General features: G+C 44.6%; 2 protein-coding genes and 1 long non-coding RNA gene across 4 annotated transcripts in view; 1 reads left to right on the forward strand and 2 right to left on the reverse strand.

Annotated features, from left to right (window-relative positions):
- ttll1 (tubulin tyrosine ligase-like family, member 1) overlaps positions 1 to 20,745 on the reverse strand; it is a 327,240-nt gene that overhangs the window by 250,778 nt on the left and 55,717 nt on the right. The window lies entirely within an intron of this gene.
- LOC143718368 (uncharacterized) overlaps positions 1 to 20,745 on the reverse strand; it is a 295,554-nt gene that overhangs the window by 141,788 nt on the left and 133,021 nt on the right. The gene's annotated exons all lie outside the window — the stretch shown is intronic.
- The window catches only part of LOC143718374 (uncharacterized), an 18,917-nt gene continuing 2,437 nt past the window's right edge, over positions 4,266 to 20,745 (forward strand). For both annotated transcript variants that reach the window (XR_013196330.1, XR_013196331.1), the window contains exons 1-3: positions 4,266 to 4,691; positions 16,180 to 16,279; positions 16,467 to 16,636. This is a non-coding gene — a long non-coding RNA (uncharacterized LOC143718374). The remainder of the gene's footprint in view (positions 4,692 to 16,179; positions 16,280 to 16,466; positions 16,637 to 20,745) is intronic.

The following is a 20,745-nucleotide window of genomic DNA, read 5'->3' on the forward strand; positions in this document are numbered from 1 at the left end:
TTAGTGATTTGTTGTGTCTTTTGAAATTAAATGTACATGGGTTCTTTTTTGTACCTTTATGCTTTAAAGGTATAGTTCATCCAAAATGAAAATTATGTAATAATTTACTCACCCCATGTTGTTCCACACTTGTATGAGTTTCTTTGTTCTATTGAACACAAAAGAAGATATTTTGAACAATGTTGGTAATCAAACAGTTGATGGTACTCTTTGACTTACATGGTATTTTTTTTCCACCTATGTAAGTCAATGGCTACCACCACTGTTTGGTTACCAACATTGTTCAAAATATCTTCTTTTGTGTTCAATAGAACAAAGAAACTCATACAAGTTTGGAACAACATAGGGGTGAGTAAATGATTACATAATTTTCATTTTGGATGAACTATATACCTTTAATTAATGTTTTTATTTATTTATTTATTTTAAATGAAATGTTTTTATCCATAGTATTTGGTCAATAAAGAGTAATTTGACCAATAAATTACTGTGTCCCGTGTCTGGCCATTTTTAGGTAAATTTAACCATCTCTGAATAAGTAATGTTTAATTATTTCTAATCACTTATTATTAATAATAATAATTAAGTAGATTAACTGTTTAGATATATAATAGAGTAATTATTACTCACTTTTTATAAGTAATTAGCTGTGTAATGTATTGAGAAATATTAGGTAGACTTTACCTAATTTCGTTTAGTATTTCATAGCTGTTAAAATCAGGTACTCTTTACTCAAAAATATAGGATGAAATCTACCCAAACAAAATGAGTGCAAATTGTTACCTCACTTTTATTGAGTAGATTCTATAGTTTTGTTTTTACAGTGTAGGATCAGTTCTGTTAATGGGGGATCTGAACGCTAGAACGGGGAAGGAAGCGGATTACATTACCTCAGATGGAGACAAATATATTAACAACTCACATATATATCAACGGAAACACTTTACGAAGGCACGTCAGAATTATGACAACACGATAAACAGGCACGGAAAACAAGTCCTGCAGCTCTGCAAAAGCCTGGGTCTGTATATAGTTAACGGCAGAACAAAGGGAGATTCTCTGGGTCGGTTCACCTACTGCTCATATCTGGGCAGCAGCACAGTAGATTACGCCATCACTGATGTAGACCGCAGTAAAGTCAACTATTACACCGTAATGCCACAGCTGCCATTATCAGACCACAGTCACACAGTCCTCAGTCTGAACAGATCCGGGAATCTCCGGCCTTCAGATCCGAAGGTTAAACTGCACCCCCTCCCCTCCACGTTTATATGGGGTAAAGACAGTCCTGCCCAGTACGAAGCCCAGCTCCACAGCACCCGGGTCCAGAACATGATAGATTCATTTCTGTCTACTTCATTTAGTGAAGAGAAGAGAACTATCAATTTAGCAACTCATCAATTAAACGAAATATTTTCTACAGTGGTCAGAAAAGCCCTGAGAAAAAGAAAAAATTATAGATGTAAGAAAGAAATTGCAAAAGATGGTTGGTTTGATAAAGAGTGCCAAAAATTAAGAAAAGAATTAAGATCATTATCAAATATAAAACACAGAGACCCTGCAAACCATCAAACACGAGACAAATATCAGCAAACCCTCAAAACATACAAGTCAATACTAATACAGAAAAAAGCGGATCACATGAAAGCAAAGCTTAATAAGATTGAGGAGGCAGTAGATCAGAATTCTTTTTGGGAATTATGGAATAAATTAGATAAATCAAAAGAACCTAAACACATTCCCATCTATGACCCAAACATCTGGACCGAACATTTTGAAAAACTCTATTCCCAAAACGAACCAACCCTCACCCAAAAACACCTGACCTCCCAACTCCATAACCTGGAACGCACTGTAAAAGACCAGCTAAACCATTTAGACCAGCCCATATTACTAATTGAACTAACAGACAAGATAAAATCCCTAAAAAATTAAAAATCCTGTGGCATGGATTTAATATCAAATGAGATGCTGAAACACAGCAACCCCAAACTGAAAGATGCAATCCTCAAATTATTCAATCTTTTATTAAAATCAGGACACTTCCCTGAGATATGGAAAGAAAATTTGATTACACCAATCTTTAAACAGGGTGAGAAGTACGACCCAAATAATTACAGGGGCATCACAGTGAGCAGCAACCTGGGCAAACTCTTCTGCTCCATCATCAACGACAGGCTAGTTCAGTTCCTCCAACAACACAAGATCCTTAACAATTCTCAGATTGGATTTATGCCTAAACAGAGAACATCAAATCACATTTACACACTTCACACACTCATACAAAAACACGTCTAACAAACAAAACAAGGGAAAATATTTGGCTGCTTCATTGACTTTAAAAAAGCCTTTGATTCGGTATGGCATAATGGACTTTTACTAAAACTAATCCAAAGTGGAATAGGAGGAAGGACATATGACATTATAAAGGACATATACAACGGGAACAAGTGCGGGGTTAAAATTAATGACAAACGTACTGATTATTTCAGTCAAACTAAAGGAGTCCGTCAAGGCTGCAGCCTCAGCCCAACTCTATTTAATATCTATATTAATGAATTGGCATCAGCACTTGAGAAGTCCTCTTGTCCTGGTCTGACCCTCGAGGACAGAGAAATCAAAAGCCTCCAGTACGCTGATGATCTTCTGCTGCTGTCTCCTCATGAAGAGGGTCTGCACCAAAGCCTCTCGCTTCTGGACCAGTACAGCAGCGACTGGGCCTTACCCATCAACATGGACAAGTCCAAAATCATGATCTTTCAGAAAAAACCTCGCCTTACTGACAAAAAATACAAATTTACACTTGGGGGAACAATTCTTAATCATGTCACCTGCTATAATTATTTGGGTCTGACAATCCCAGCTTCTGGAAAATTTGACACTGCAATAAAAGATCTGACTGATAAAGCACGTAGGGCTTATTACAGTATAAGAAAACCCCTGTTCAAATTTAACCCACCCATTAAACTGTGGCTGAAAATCTTTGACAGCATCATCAAACCCATCCTTCTTTACGGCTGTGAAATCTGGGGCCCCAAATTTAAATTAAATTACGAATCCTGGGACAAAACCCCCGTTGAAATTTACCACCTTGAGTTCTGCAAGAACATCCTGGGAACTCACAGAAACGCTCCAAGTCTGGGTTGCCGGGCAGAATTAGGCAGATTCCCTCTCCTATCCGAAATCCAGAAGAGAGCCGTAAAGTTCTGGTTTCATCTATCAGATGCGCAGACAGAGAGTTACCATCACTGCGCTCTCAGATACAGGGCAGGACACACAGAGAGTGACCCCATGCGATATTTAGTGGAAAAACACCAACTCAATTCATCAATTCAATTTAGACACTCAAAAGTAAAAGAAATAGGGAAAATAACCAAAGAAGAATACATACACGATTGGCAGATAAAGGTCACACAATTACATAAATTACAATATTTCCACAAAATAAAGTCCGATTATAAATTGGCACCATACCTGACTGATATCAGTAACTATGGTCAGAGAAAGCTCCTGACAAAGTATCGCATTAGTGACCACAGTCTGTGTGTGGAGACGGGCCGACACAAGCAGAGCTGGAGAGAGAGAGAGCTCAGACTGTGTTCACACTGCACTGATGGAGAGAGAGAGAGAGTGAGAGAGAGAGAGAGAGAGAGAGAGAGAGAGAGAGAGAGAGAGAGAGAGCTCAGACTGTGTTCACACTGCACTGATGGAGTCGTAGAGGACGAGCTGCACTTCCTCACTGAGTGCAGCAAGTACAAAAACATCAGAGACGCTTATTTTACACAAATAGCACAGATTATACCTCAATTCCAACAAGAGAGCCTCATAAACAAACTGTCTTATATTTTGGGAGAGAAAGAAGAGTGTATTCAGCTGGCAGCGCAGTATGTGTCTTCCTGCCATCATATGAGGGAGAAGGGCTGAACCCTCTTTCCCATTAAACTGCTCTCTGTACTTATTTTTGTTATTGTATATATTTTTGTTATTTTATTTATTGTGATATATTTATGCATAATATTGAAATGTTTTTTTTTTTTTTTTTTTTTTTATTGTTCACTTTTATGTATCTACATATATGTTTATAGATTACTATTGCTTTGGCAATATTGTGCTACTTTACACAGTCATGCCAATAAAGCTCAATTGAATTGAATTGAATTGAGAGAGAGAGAGAGAGAGAGAGAGAGAGAGAGAGAGAGAGAGAGAGAGAGAGAGAGAGAGAGAGAGAAAAGAGGAGGTAAAGAGAGAGAGAAGGAGAGAGAGAGAGAGAGAGAGAGAAGAGGAGGTAAAGAGAGAGAGAGAGAAAAGAGGAGGTAAAGAGAGAGAGAGAGAGAGAGAGAGAGAGAAAAGAGGAGGTAAAGAGAGAGAGAGAGAGAGAGAGAGAGAGAGAGAGAAAAGAGGAGGTAAAGAGAGAGAGAGAGAGAGAGAGAGAGAAAAGAGGAGGTAAAGAGAGAGAGAGAGAGAGAGAGAGAGAGAGAGAGAGAGAGAGAGAACAGAGGAGGTAGAGAGAGAGAGAGAGAGAGAGAGAGAGAGAGAGAGAGAGAGAGAGAGAGAGAGAGAGAGAGAAAAGAGGAGGTAAAGAGAGAGAGAAGGAGAGAGAGAGAGAAAAGAGGAGGTAAAGAGAGAGAGAGAAAAGAGGAGGTAAAGAGAGAGAGAGAGAGAGAGAGAGAGAGAGAGAGAGAAAAGAGGAGGTAAAGAGAGAGAGAAGGAGAGAGAGAGAGAGAAAAGAGGAGGTAAAGAGAGAGAGAGAGAGAGAGAGAGAGAGAGAGAGAAGGAGAGAGAGAGAGAGAAAAGAGGAGGTAAAGAGAGATGAGAGAGAGAGTATATAAGGGCATAAAATTGATCTGTTTATATTTCAATAAGCTAAAAATGCTAAAAAGCTAAAGCTATGGCTAGCCCACACTCTGGCACTCAATGTATCAATTTAACTGAGGCAGAGAGAATCCACCAATCAGAGCAGCAGCTGCAATCAGCCCACTGCCATATGCAGATGAGCTCCCCCCTCACCACCATACAGTATCCCTCTGAGGTGAAATCTGACACCGCAAGAAAACCCTATAAGCAGAAACTTCTGACAAACAACCCTGAGACTCTGTTTGCAGATCTATTCAAAACAGGAGAAGTCTGCAACCTCATTTTCTTCTCTGATCACCCCAGAGCCTGGCATAAAGCCATCATCAACCATTACCCCTCTGTAAAGAAAGAAGGCATCTGTAATGGCTGGAAAGTCAAAATCAGAGAACCAAATGACCCTGACAGCACAGTAATAACTGTGAACATATACAAAAATGGCACAGAAATGATACAGGGGGACCTGAAAACATTTCAGGCAGACTACAGAACAATAGGTGAAACTGTGAAACACGAGAAAGCTGTACCATCTGAAAGCTTGTTACCTGAGCAGAATCCACCGAACACCACCCCAGATCTCACACACACTCCTGCAGAATCTGTTGAGCACATCTCACCCTCCCAGCTCAAAGCTATACCTCTCCTACAGGAGCACTTCACCAAGCTGGAGATGGAGATGGTGCAGCTCAGAGAATCTGTGCTCAGACAGCAGCCGTCAGACACATGTGCAGCTCATAGTGAACTCCAGCAGAACACAGAGCACTTAACACAGAGACTGTCAGCCCTCACACAGCAAATGAGACGGCTTCAGACAGAGAGGGACAGCTATCAGTGTGAGCTGACCGCACTGAGACTGCAGCTAGAGGACAGAGAACAGTCCACAGCAGAGATGAGGCAGCAGCTGAGAGAGATACAGAAGGAGAGAGAGCAGCAGAGCAGTGAGATCCAGGCCCTGAGAGAGCAGCTGAGTGAGCTCCTCCTGGCCAGAGAACCAGAGCAGACCCACACAGCTCAAATACTGCCCTCCACCTCAGAGTCGCCCAACACAAGCAGTCAACACCCATCCGTCAGCGCAGAGAGACCCGACCCAGACCGCTCACAGCCATCACAGCGCCCCCTGCCAGACTCCACAGCACAGCAGTATCAGCCCTCGTCTCACAGCAGCCCAGCACCAACCAGCACAGAGGAACCTGAAATAGCCCTACTCATCGATTCAAACGGCAAATTCATCGATGTAAAGAAACTTTTCCCCCAACACAGAGCTGTTAAATTGTGGTATCCCACCACTGACAAAGCCCTGGAGCTCCTGACAGAGTCCCAGCTAGGCCGGCCCAGCCACATCATTATCCACACGGGCACCAACGACCTGCGGAGCCAGCAGGACCGAGTGTCTGACTCCCTCAGAGCTGTCGTGGAAAAAGCTAGAAAAACTTTCCCCAGCTCTAAAATCATCCTGTCCACTCTACTCCAGAGGAGAGATTTCCATCTCAACACAATAAATAAAATAAACTCCAGCATCTCTAGACACTGTGCCCTCCTGCCCAACGTCCACTTGGCCCATCATCCAGACCTGGACACTGAATGTCTATACGACCACGTCCACCTTTATAAAAACCTGGTACATATCCTCGCAAAGAGACTCAAAGATGTCACTCTAAACCGGACCAACCAGACCAGTCCCAGGTGGAGCAGAACCAGCCCTAACCCAGCCAATCCATCGAGACACACTCCAGCAAACTACATCCCAGCCCACAGCTCATCTAGAGCCCCGAGCGGAGCACCACCCAGAGCACCACACCGAGCTACAGCACCCAGACAGGATCCCTACAGACCGAGACCGTCCTACAACATCCCCACAGCTCCAGTAGCTGAAGCCTACAGACCGAGACCGTCCTACAACAGCCCCACAGCTCCAGCAGCCGAAGCCCGTCCACAACAGATCCCGGCCCGGCCCGGCAGACCGAGCTACGCCCAAGCTGTCAGCGGAGGAGCAGACCGAGCACACGCTTGTCACAAGAACTGGACGGAAGCAAATGCAAGTTGACTCTTTTATTAATGGTCAGAAGACACAAAGACAATCACGAGGAACACTGCAGATGGTGGCGCAGGGACTCAGTGGTCAGCGTGCAGGTGGTGGTGATACCGGTGCGGGTGATGGTGAATCCAGTGCAGATGGACATCCAGACGAGACAGGACACGAAGACACCGAACAGGAACTCAACTGGAACAGACTGCGACAGGAACACGAAGCACGACACAGAGAACACCAAACCAACGATCTGACAAAGAGAGGAGAGTGTGTTGAGTCTTTATAGGTGAGTGAATTGGCAGCAGCTGGTGCAGGGAACGAGATCAGCTGGCACGCTGATCAGTGGCACGAGCGGCCACGCCCACTCACACACACACAACAACAATGACACGAGACATGAAGAAAACAGCGAACTCATGAATCGTGACAGTACCCCCCCTCCTAGGGACGCCTCCTGGCGTCCCCAGACTCCCTTACCTGTCGATTGTAATCATCAATAAGGGAGTGATCCAGAATGTCTCTAGCAGGCACCCAACTTCTCTCCTCCGGACCGTAACCCTCCCAGTCCACCAAGTACTGGAACCCGCGTCCCCTCCGCCTTGAGTCCAGAATACGATAAACCGAATATGTGGTCTCCCCGTCTACGAGTCGCGGCGGTGGGGGAACCGGGACAGGCGGATTAATACGAGAACGAAAAACGGGCTTAATTTTGGATACATGAAACACGGGATGAATTCTCCTGTACACTGGAGGAAGATTGAGGCGGACTGCCACCGGACTAATGATTTTGGTGACAGTAAACGGACCAATGAATTTGGGAGCAAGCTTATTCGAGACGGAGCGGAGAGGAATGTTCTTGGTAGAAAGCCACACTTTGGAACCGACGACGTATACGGGAGGCCTCCGCCGGTGGCGATCAGCCTTGGCCTTGGTGCGCGCTCCCACTTGGAGTAGAGTCTCTCGGGCTCTAGTCCAAGTGCGATGACACCTCTGGACAAAGGCGTGAGCGGAGGGAACCGCGACCTCGGGTTCCAGACTAGGAAAAATTGGTGGCTGGTACCCTATGCTACACTCAAACGGAGATAGGCCCGTGGATGATACTGGTAATGAATTGTGGGCGTACTCCACCATTGACAGTTGTTGGCTCCATGAGGAAGGATTCTTGGAAACCATACATCGCAACGTTCTCTCCAAATCTTGGTTGGCTCTCTCAGTTTGGCCATTGCTCTGGGGATGAAACCCTGAGGACAAACTAACAGTCGCACCCAGTAATCTACAAAATTCTTGCCAAAATTTGGACACAAATTGGGGACCTCTGTCGGAAACCACGTCTGTCGGGAGGCCATGTAGCCGAAAGACGTGGTTAACGACTGTTACCGCTGTTTCCTTGGCTGAGGGCAATTTGGGCAAGGGAATAAAGTGGGCCGCCTTCGAGAACCGGTCCACCACGGTTAAAACTACCGTGTTACCCTGAGAGGGTGGGAGGGCGGTGACGAAATCTAGAGCGATGTGGGACCAGGGTCTCGAAGGAACCGGCAGCGGTTGAAGGAGCCCATCTGGGGGTCGATTGGAAGTCTTACCAGTGGCACAAACTGAGCAAGCCAAAACAAAACTGTGAACGTCGCGAGCCATACGAGGCCACCAAAATCGTTGCTTGACTAAAGATGTAGTGCGGCTAACTCCTGGATGACAAGCCACATTGGAACAATGCCCCCACTGAACAACGTCGGACCGTAATTCCTCTGGCACAAATAAACGGTTCGGTGGGCAACCGACCGGAGGCGTTACCCCTTGTAAGGCCGTCTTGACCTTCGATTCGACCTCCCATGTGAGAGTAGAGATAATTAGAGTCTCTGGAAAAATGCTCTCGGGAGTAGACGGGCGATCGGAACGGTCAAAAATGCGCGATAAAGAATCGGGCTTGATGTTCTTGGAGCCCGGGCGGTACGAGAGAGAAAAGTCAAAACGTCCGAAAAAAAGTGCCCACCGAGCCTGCCTAGAGTTCAATCTTTTAGCAGTTCTGATATATTCCAAATTCTTATGGTCTGTCCAGACGACAAAAGGTACCCCCGACCCTTCTAACCAGTGGCGCCATTCCTCCAATGCCAATTTGACTGCCAACAACTCTCTATTACCAATATCATAGTTACGTTCGGCAGGGGATAATCGATGGGACAAAAACGCGCATGGGTGCATCTTGTCGTCTGTGAGAGAGCGTTGGGATAGTACTGCACCTACCCCCACCTCTGACGCATCGACCTCCACCACAAACTGACGTGATGAATCAGGGGTAACCAGGATGGGGGCTGAAACAAAGCGGCCTTTCAGTTTGGCAAACGCAGCTTCCGCTGCGTCTGACCACCTGAACGCCGTTCTGGGAGAGGTCAAGGCGGTCAGAGGCGAGGCTAGTTGGCTGAAATTGCGAATAAATCGTCGGTAAAAATTGGCGAACCCCAAAAACCTCTGTAGGGCCTTACGGGAATCTGGACTTGGCCAATCTACCACAGCCTTAACCTTCTCAGGATCCATACGCACTCCCTCAGACGACACAATGTACCCAAGGAAAGGAACAGACTGTGCATGAAAAGCGCATTTCTCCGCCTTGACAAAAAGCCCATTCTCTAGCAGTCTCTGAAGCACTCGTCGAACGTGCTGCACGTGTTCCTGGAGAGAAGAAGAAAAAATCAATATGTCATCCAGGTAGACATATATGAATTGGTCGACCATATCTCGCAGCACGTCATTGACGAGTGCCTGGAAGACCGCTGGGGAGTTGGACAAGCCGAAAGGCATGACCAAGTATTCAAAGTGCCCCCTGGGGGTATTAAAAGCAGTCTTCCATTCATCCCCCCTCCTGATGCGGACCAAATGATAGGCATTACGTAAATCCAACTTTGTGAAGATAGATGCTCCTTGCAACCTCTCGAAGGCTGAAGACATCAACGGCAAAGGATAAGTATTCTTTACCGTGATGTTGTTCAGCCCCCGGTAGTCAATACAAGGTCGCAAAGACCCATCCTTCTTCCCCACAAAAAAGAACCCCGCCCCCGCTGGAGAAGAGGAGGGACGGATGAACCCCGCTGCTAGAGAATCAGAAATATATTTCTCCATAGCCTCCCTCTCTGGGACAGAAAGTGAATATAACTTGCCTTTAGGCGGAGACGTACCTGGCAATAACTCTATAGCACAGTCATAGGGACGATGCGGAGGAAGAGAAGCAGCACGAGACTTACTGAACACCTCCTTCAGGTCTAGGTACTCCGTGGGCACGCTTGACAAGTCCGCTGCTTCCTCCTGAAACGTACAAACAGAAACAGACGGACAAGCAGACACAAGACAGGACTCATGACATTTATTGCTCCATTCAGACACTGATCTCTGCTGCCAGTCTATTTTGGGATTGTGTTTGAGGAGCCAGGGATGACCTAAAACAATGGGTGCCAGGGGGGAGTCCAAGATATAAAAAGAGATGGTTTCGGAATGGTTGCCGGATACGCTGAGTGTGAGGGGTCCAGAGGTATAAGAGATGGTAGGGAGTGTTTGTCCGTTAATCGCGTGCACTGCGATGGTGTGACTGAGGGGTAGAAGGGGAACCTGAATCCTGAGTGCAAAAGTGTGGTCCATGAAGTTACCTTCAGCCCCAGAGTCCAGTAGTGCTTGACAGTCGTGAGAGTGAACGGACCACCTGAGTCTTACCGGGAGGAGCGTTGATGTTGATGAGGTCTTCTCGGCGGAGATCCCACCCGACAGTAGCCTCAGGTTTACTGCCGGGCTTGGCCTTTTACCGGGCAGTTGAAAGCAAAATGTCCTGCTGCACCACAGTAAAGGCAAAGGCCCTGGGACCTCCGCCTCTCCTTCTCCTCCCGGGAAAGCCGAGCTCGCCCGACCTGCATGGGCTCGTGATCGTAGACGGGGCTGACCGCGTCCCCGCCGCTGGTTCGCGAAGTCTCCGCCGCTCCAGATACCCGTGCGGGTAACCTCCGAGATTCGACTCTGGAGAGTCGGGAGTCCACACGGAGTGCCAACTCGATCAGCCCATTGAGGGTAGTAGGTAAGTCCAGGGCATAAATCTCTCTCTGGACGCGGTCAGCCAGCCCATGCAGGAACATATCCCACTGCGCCTCCTCGTTCCACTGACACTCTGCCGCCAAGGTCCGGAACTCGATAGAGTAATCAGATACAGATCCTTCACCTTGCTTGAGGTCTGCTAGAATCCGGGCCGCCTCTCTTCCCGCGACCGCACGGTCAAAAACTCTTCTCATCTCGGCGGCGAGTGTCTGGAACGAGTTACAGCACGAGTCTTGGTTCTCCCACACCGCCGTTCCCCATAGCGCTGCCTTCCCAGTCAGAAGAGTGAGCACGAACGCGACCTTACTGCGTTCACTGGCAAAGGTCCTGGGCTGCAAAGAGAAGTGCATCGAACAGCGAGTTAGGAATGCTCTGCAAAAGTTCGGCTCACCGTTGTAGGACTCAGGAACAGGTAAGCGGGGCTCTGACTGGGAGGCGCTCTCTGGTGGTACGAGAGGAACGGCTGGTGTGGGTGGCGCAGTGGGAGCTTGCATCAGTTGGAATCGCTGGGTGAGCTCGGACACCTGCGCCACAAGAGCTTGAATAGCTCGACCCGATTCATTAGTATTCCTCTCCTGGGAATCCATCCGCGCCATGCAGGTCTTGATGAAGTCTTCCAAGGAAGAGGCTGTTTCCCCTGCTGCTTCCATTGTAGGTCAGATCGTTCTGTCACAAGAACTGGACGGAAGCAAATGCAAGTTGACTCTTTTATTAATGGTCAGAAGACACAAAGACAATCACGAGGAACACTGCAGATGGTGGCGCAGGGACTCAGTGGTCAGCGTGCAGGTGGTGGTGATACCGGTGCGGGTGATGGTGAATCCAGTGCAGATGGACATCCAGACGAGACAGGACACGAAGACACCGAACAGGAACTCAACTGGAACAGACTGCGACAGGAACACGAAGCACGACACAGAGAACACCAAACCAACGATCTGACAAAGAGAGGAGAGTGTGTTGAGTCTTTATAGGTGAGTGAATTGGCAGCAGCTGGTGCAGGGAACGAGATCAGCTGGCACGCTGATCAGTGGCACGAGCGGCCACGCCCACTCACACACACACAACAACAATGACACGAGACATGAAGAAAACAGCGAACTCATGAATCGTGACAACGCTGAGCTCCACGACATCCAACACATGCTGAGTATCATCTGCTCTCACCTACTAACACACAGTGGACAGTGGTAAAAAACAAAAAAACAAATGAAAAAACCTCACCTACCTAAGTCTTTGGTATTAATGTACATTTAATATGGAATTGTTAATGTTTTGAGTTCCTATAATAACTTTACTTCCATCATTCATTGTTTTATTTTAATCTATTGTAATTTTACATCATTTCTCTTTTCTCAAAATAGCAAACATACCATACACATTATTTTAAAAGTTTATGATGAAATCACTTAGTTTTTCTACGTGGAATATTCAAGGTCTAAACTCCTCAGTCTTTGGCCTAAAAAGTAGAAATTCTGATTTTATGAAAGAACTCCAAGACCTAGATGTCATCGTCTTACAGGAAACCTGGTGTAGAGGAGATGCGTTCACTGGCTGTCCCTCAGGATACAGAGAAATAATATTACCATCAGTCAAACTCACGTCAGTCACACAAGGGAGAGACTCGGGAGGGATGATAATATGGATCAAATCTGAACTGGCCATAGAATTAATCAAAAGAGAACAGCACCACCTGTGGCTTAAGATACAAAAAGGAATGATTTCAGCATCTAAGCCTGTTTTCCTTTGTACAATTTACATTCCACCCCCCGAGTCTCCATATTTCCAAGAGGAAACTTTCCAAAATATAGAAAGAGAAATCAGCCATTTCCAGGCCCAGGGAAATGTGCTGCTTAAGGGTGATTTAAACGCTAGAACAGGAGCAGAATTCGATTTCATAGAATCGCACGGGACCAGATTCATCACAGGCAATAACGACCTGTACCCTTCTTACCCCAGCAGACAAAACTGCGATCAAACCGTGAACGCTCACGGACGCCAGCTCCTGCAGCTCTGCAGAGGACTGGCTCTGTACATCGTCAACGGAAGACTGCGAGGAGACTCGCTCGGCCGATACACCTACAGCTCAGCTCTTGGTAACAACACTGTAGATTATGCCATCACAGATCTAGACCTTTCCTCTTTGAGAGCATTCACAGTCAAACCCCTCAAACCTTTCTCAGACCACAGCCAAATCATCCTCTATTTAAAGCAATCTGAAACATCACCCAAACCAATCAGGACCCCGTATCAAATGAGCAAATTAATGTCTTTCAAATGGACTGAAAACAGTGGCACTAATTACAGCACTGCTGTTGAATCTTCAGAAATACAATCCCTCATACATTCATTCCAAATACAAGAATACCCAAAAAATCAATTCGGCATCAATCAGGAAGTACAAGATCTAAACAACATATTCTACAAAACAGCACAAAAAAGTAATTTGTCCATTGTTAAACCAAAGAAAAAATATTTAGATACAGACAAATGGTTTGATTTGGACTGTAAGGCTCTGAGAAAAAAACTCAGAAATTTATCAAATCAAAAACACAGACAACCAGATAATCCGGACCTCAGCCTTCTTTACTGTGAGGCGCTAAAACAATATAAAGCCACACTCCGGCGGAAAAAAGCACAGTTTCTGCAAAACCATTTTGAAGAAATTGAAAAATCTATAAACTCACACAAATTTTGGGATAAATGGAAATTGTTATACAAACCAAATCAAGAAGTTCTGGCGATTCAAGATGGGGAGAAGTGGAAAAAACACTTCCAAGATTTATACAGCCCAACTGAAATTCAAAATTATAAACAAAATGAAATAATTAATAAACTAGACAATTTGGAAAGATCAATTAAAGAAAATCAAAACCCTTTAGATTTCCCCATAACAATGAAAGAATTGGAAGAACAATTAGGAGTCCTTGAGCCCAAGAAAGCCTGTGGTGTCGACAGCATCCTGAACGAGATGCTGAAACACACAGACCAAAGCTTCAAACTGGCCATGCTGAAACTGTTCAATGATGTTCTGTGTGTAGGGTTCTTCCCTGAGATCTGGAACAAGGGCCTCATCAGCCCCATCCACAAGAACGGAGACAAATTAGACCCCAACAACTACCGAGGCATCTGTGTGAACAGTAACCTGGGGAAGGTTCTCTGCAGCGTCTTAAACTCCAGACTTTTAGACTTCCTTATGAAGCACAATGCCTTGAGTAAATGCCAAATCGGCTTTCTTCCAAAATGTCGCACATCCGATCATATTTTTACACTACAAACACTAATTGACAAATATGTACATCAAAACAAAGGACACATTTTTGCTTGTTTCATTGATTTCAAGAAAGCCTTTGATTCAATCTGGCACGAAGGACTATACCTAAAACTTATCGACAGTGGAATAGGGGGGAAATTCTATGATTTGATCAAATCGATGTACACAGCCAGCCAATGCGCTGTCAAAATTGGAAACCAAAGAACCGAGTTTTTCCCCCAGGGGCGCGGAGTGAGACAGGGCTGCAGTTTAAGCCCCACCCTCTTCAACATTTACATCAACCAATTAGCCGATACGTTAGAACATGCTCCCTTTCAAGGTCTCACTCTACACGACACAGAGATCAAGTGTCTTCTCTACGCAGATGACCTGGTTCTCCTGTCGCCCACTAAAGAGGGGCTTCAGGACAGCCTGGATCTGCTGGAGGATTACTGTCAGTCCTGGGCCCTGACCGTCAACCTCCAGAAAACTAGAGTCATGATGTTCCAGAAACGCTCCAGACCTCAGGGACCAACACACACATTCACACTATCACACAGAACCATTGAGAGCACAAAAACATACACTTACCTCGGCCTGAAAATAACTCCAACTGGCAACTTTACTTTGGCTGTGAATGAACTCAAAGAAAAAGCTCAAAGGGCTTTCTATGCCATAAAAAGATCAATCAAAATTGACATCCCAATCCAAATTTGGCTCAAACTTTTCAAATCAATAATTGAACCAATTGTTTTATATGGCAGTGAAGTGTGGGGTCCTTCTATCAAATTTGATTTTTTAAATTGGGAAAAACATCCGATTGAAACTCTACATTTAGATTTCTGTAAACGAATACTCAAAGTCCAAAGAAAAACACCAAACAACGGATGCAGGGCAGAATTAGGCCAATACCCTCTCCTTCTAAACATCCAAAAAAGAGCCATCAAATTCTGGAAACACCTAAAAACAAGCGACCCCAACACATACCATTACAAAGCCCTAAAACACCAAGAGCTGAGCGTAACGAGGAGTTCCCTGTGTCAGCTGGTGCTGAGACTGACTGAGCTCTCTCCTGCAGAGATCAGCTCACCTCAGCACACACACACACTCACACACATTCGGCCCGCACAAATTATCACCACAGAACAAGACAAGTACATCACCCATTGGACAAACACCATTAAAAACCAACACAAACTGGAATGTTATTCGGCACTAAATCGAGAATACACTGTTGCGAACTACCTGAGCACAGTGAGTGATGTGAGACTCAGGAAAACACTGACGATGTACAGACTCAGCGAGCACAGTCTGGCCATAGAGACGGGAGTGTGTGTGTGTGTGTGTGTGTGTGTGTGTGTGTGTGTGTGTGTGTGTGTGTGTGTGTGTGTGTGTGTGAGACAGACTCAGCGAGCACAGTCTGGCCATAGAGACGGGCCGCCGCAGACAGACCTGGCTCTCCCGTGAGGACAGACTCTGCTCGCACTGCATCCTGGGAGTGACGGAGACCGAGCTGCACTTCCTCACAGAATGCCCAAAATATAAACATATCAGAGACCACTATTACCCCAAAATTAATAACATATTTCCCCAATTTAACACCTGTAACCCAACCCAAAAACTCTGTTTCATCCTTGGCGAAGAAGCCAAATGCTCAAATATAGCTGCAAAATTTGTAGCATCTTGCCACATCCTGAGGGACGACCAGAAACCAGCAAACACCCAATAAACACACACTCACAGCCTAAGACCTACACACATGTATATAATGTTCAATATCGGTTGCTTTTGTGTATTTTTTTTTTTTTTTTTGTTGGGGGGGTTTATATAGATGATTTCTAAATCTTTTATTTTATTTATTAATATTTGTTTATTTTATTGTTATTGTTTTATGATATCAGTATTATTATTTTTGTGTACTTTTTTGTCATGCCAATAAAGCTTTCTGAATTGAATTGAATTGAATTGAAAAGAGGAGGTAAAGAGAGAGAGAGAGAGAGAGAGAGAAAAGAGGAGGTAAAGAGAGAGAGAGAGATAGAGAGAGAGAGAGAGAGAGAGAGAGAGAGAGAAAAGAGGAGGTAAAGAGAGAGAGAGAGAGAAAAGAGGAGGTAGAGAGAGAGAGAGAGAGAGAGAGAGAGAAAAGAGGAGGTAAAGAGAGAGAGAGAGAGAGAGAGAAAAGAAAGAGAGAGAGAAAAGAGGAGGTAAAGAGAGAGAGAAAAGAGGAGGTAAAGAGAGAGAGAAGAGAGAGAGAGAGAGAGAGAGGAGGTAAAGAGAGAGAGAGAGAGAGAGAGAGAAAAGAGGAGGTAAAGAGAGAGAGAGAGAGAGAGAGAGAGAGAGAGAGAGAGAGAGAGAGAGAGAGAGAAGAGGAGGTAAAGAGAGAGAGAGAGAGATAGAGAGAGAGAGAAGAGGAGGTAAAGAGAGAGAGAGAAGAGGAGGTAAAGAGAGGTTCTGGACCAGTACAGCAGCGACTGGGCCTTACCCATCAACATGGACAAGTCCAAAATCATGATCTTTCAGAAAAAACCTCGCCTTACTGACAAAAAATACAAATTTACACTTGGGGGAACAATTCTTAATCATGTCACTTGCTATAATTATTTGGGTCTGACAATCTCAGCTTCTGGAAAATTTGACACTGCAATAAAAGATCTGACTGATAAAGCACGTAGGGCTTATTACAGTATAAGAAAACCCCTGTTCAAATTCAACCCACCTATTAAACTGTGGCTGAAAATCTTTGACAGCATCATCAAACCCATCCTTCTTTACGGCTGTGAAATCTGGGGCCCCAAATTTAAACTAAATTACGAATCCTGGGACAAAACCCCCGCTGAAATTTTCCACCTTGAGTTCTGCAAGAACATCCTGGGAACTCACAGAAACGCTCCAAGTCTGGGTTGCCGGGCAGAATTAGGCAGATTCCCTCTCCTATCCGAAATCCAGAAGAGAGCCGTAAAGTTCTGGTTTCATCTATCAGATGCGCAGACAGAGAGTTACCATCACTGCGCTCTCAGATACAGGGCAGGACACACAGAGAGTGACCCCATGCGATATTTAGTGGAAAAACACCAACTCAATTCATCAATTCAATTTAGACACTCAAAAGTAAAAGAAATAGGGAAAATAACCAAAGAAGAATACATACACGATTGGCAGATAAAGGTCACACAATTAAATAAATTACAATATTTCCACAAAATAAAGTCCGATTATAAATTGGCACCATACCTGACTGATATCAGTAACTATGGTCAGAGAAAGCTCCTGACAAAGTATCGCATTAGTGACCACAGTCTGTGTGTGGAGACGGGCCGACACAAGCAGAGCTGGAGAGAGAGAGAGCTCAGACTGTGTTCACACTGCACTGATGGAGTCGTAGAGGACGAGCTGCACTTCCTGTGTGCCACATATATCCCCCCATATGAGTCTCCTTATTATAATGAAGACATCTTCCCAACCCTACAGTCAGAGATTGTTTACTTTCAATCTCTAGGATCAGTTCTGTTAATGGGGGATCTGAACGCTAGGACGGGGAAGGAAGCGGATTACATTACCTCAGATGGAGACAAATATATTAACAACTCACATATATATCAACGGAAACACTTAACGAAGGCACGTCAGAATTATGACAACACGATAAACAGGCACGGAAAACAAGTCCTGCAGCTCTGCAAAAGCCTGGGTCTGTATATAGTTAACGGCAGAACAAAGGGAGATTCTCTGGGTCGGTTCACCTACTGCTCATATCTCGGCGGCAGCGCAGTAGATTACGCCATTACTGATGTAGACCACAGTAAAATCAACTATTACACCGTAATGCCACAGCTGCCATTATCAGACCACAGTCACACAGTCCTCAGTCTGAACAGATCCGTGAATCTCCGGCCTTCAGATCCGAAGGTTAAACTGCACCCCCTCCCCTCCACGTTTATATGGGGTAAAGACAGTCCTGCCCAGTACGAAGCCCAGCTCCACAGCACCCGGGTCCAGAACATGATAGATTCATTTCTATCTACTTCATTTAGTGAAGAGAAAAGAACTATCAATTTAGCAACTCATCAATTAAACGAAATACTTTCTACAGTGGTCAGAAAAGCACTGAGAAAAAGAAAAAATTATAGATGTAAGAAAGAAATTGCAAAAGATGGTTGGTTTGATAAAGAGTGCCAAAAATTAAGAAAATAATTAAGATCATTATCAAATATAAAACACAGAGACCCTGCAAACCAACAAACACGAGACAAATATCAGCAAACCCTCAAAACATACAAGTCAATACTAATACAGAAAAAAGCGGATCACATGAAAGCAAAGCTTAATAAGATTGAGGAGGCAGTAGATCAGAATTCTTTTTGGGAATTATGGAATAAATTAGATAAATCAAAAGAACCTAAACACATTCCCATCTATGACCCAAACATCTGGACCAAACATTTTGGAAAACTCTATTCCCAAAACGAACCAACCCTCACCCAAAAACACCTGACCTCCCAACTCCATAACCTGGAACGCACTGTAAAAGACCAGCTAAACCATTTAGACCAGCCCATATTACTAATTGAACTATCAGACAAGATAAAATCCCTAAAAAATCCTGTGGCATGGATTCAATATCAAATGAGATGCTTAAACACAGCAGCCCCAAACTGAAAGATGCAATTCTCAAATTATTCAATCTTTTATTAAAAGCAGGACACTTCCCTGAGATATGGAAAGAAAATTTGATTACACCAATCTTTAAACAGGGTGAGAAGTACGATCCAAATAATTACAGGGGCATCACAGTGAGCAGCAACCTGGGCAAACTCTTCTGCTCCATCATCAACGACAGGCTAGTCCAGTTCCTCCAACAACACAAGATCCTTAACAATTCTCAGATTGGATTTATGCCTAAACAGAGAATATCAAATCACATTTACACACTTCACACACTCATACAAAAACACGTACAACAAACAAAACAAGGGAAAATATTTGGCTGCTTCATTGACTTTAAAAAAGCCTTTGATTCGGTATGGCATAATGGACTTTTACTAAAACTAATCCAAAGTGGAATAGGAGGAAGGACATATGACATTATAAAGGACATATACAACGGGAACAAGTGCGGGGTTAAAATTAATGACAAACGTACTGATTATTTCAGTCAAACTAAAGGAGTCCGTCAAGGCTGCAGCCTCAGCCCAACTCTATTTAATATCTATATTAATGAATTGGCATCAGCACTTGAGAAGTCCTCTTGTCCCGGTCTGACCCTCGAGGACAGAGAAATCAAAAGCCTCCTGTACGCTGATGATCTTCTGCTGCTGTCTCCTCATGAAGAGGGTCTGCACCAAAGCCTCTCGCTTCTGGACCAGTACAGCAGCGACTGGGCCTTACCCATCAACATGGACAAGTCCAAAATCATGATCTTTCAGAAAAAACCTCGCCTTACTGACAAAAAATACAAATTTACACTTGGGGGAACAATTCTTAATCATGTCACCTGCTATAATTATTTGGGTCTGACAATCTCAGCTTCTGGAAAATTTGACACTGCAATAAAAGATCTGACTGATAAAGCACGTAGGGCTTATTACAGTATAAGAAAACCCCTGTTCAAATTTAACCCACCCATTAAACTGTGGCTGAAAATCTTTGACAGCATCATCAAACCCATCCTTCTTTACGGCTGTGAAATCTGGGGCCCCAAATTTAAACTAAATTACGAATCCTGGGACAAAACCCCCGTTGAAATTTTCCACCTTGAGTTCTGCAAGAACATCCTGGGAACTCACAGAAACGCTCCAAGTCTGGGTTGCCGGGCAGAATTAGGCAGATTCCCTCTCCTATCCGAAATCCAGAAGAGAGCCGTAAAGTTCTGGTTTCATCTATCAGATGCGCAGACAGAGAGTTACCATCACTGCGCTCTCAGATACAGGGCAGGACACACAGAGAGTGACCCCATGCGATATTTAGTGGAAAAACACCAACTCAATTCATCAATTCAATTTAGACACTCAAAAGTAAAAGAAATAGGGAAAATAACCAAAGAAGAATACATACACGATTGGCAGATAAAGGTCACACAATTAAATAAATTACAATATTTCCACAAAATAAAGTCCGATTATAAATTGGCACCATACCTGACTGATATCAGTAACTATGGTCAGAGAAAGCTCCTGACAAAGTATCGCATTAGTGACCACAGTCTGTGTGTGGAGACGGGCCGACACAAGCAGAGCTGGAGAGAGAGAGAGCTCAGACTGTGTTCACACTGCACTGATGGAGAGAGAGAGAGAGAGAGAGAGAGAGAGAGAGAGAGAGAGAGAGAGAGAGAGAGCTCAGACTGTGTTCACACTGCACTGATGGAGAGAGAGAGAGAGCTCAGACTGTGTTCACACTGCACTGATGGAGAGAGAGAGAGAGAGAGAGCTCAGACTGTGTTCACACTGCACTGATGGAGAGAGAGAGAGAGAGAGAGAGAGAGCTCAGACTGTGTTCACACTGCACTGATGGAGAGAGAGAGAGAGAGAGAGAGAGAGCTCAGACTGTGTTC

The sequence above is a fragment of the Siphateles boraxobius genome, unplaced genomic scaffold, assembly GCF_051911475.1.
Source record: "Siphateles boraxobius isolate OS27281-9 unplaced genomic scaffold, OSU_SipBor_1 61, whole genome shotgun sequence".
NCBI classification, from domain to species: Eukaryota; Metazoa; Chordata; class Actinopteri; order Cypriniformes; family Leuciscidae; genus Siphateles; species Siphateles boraxobius.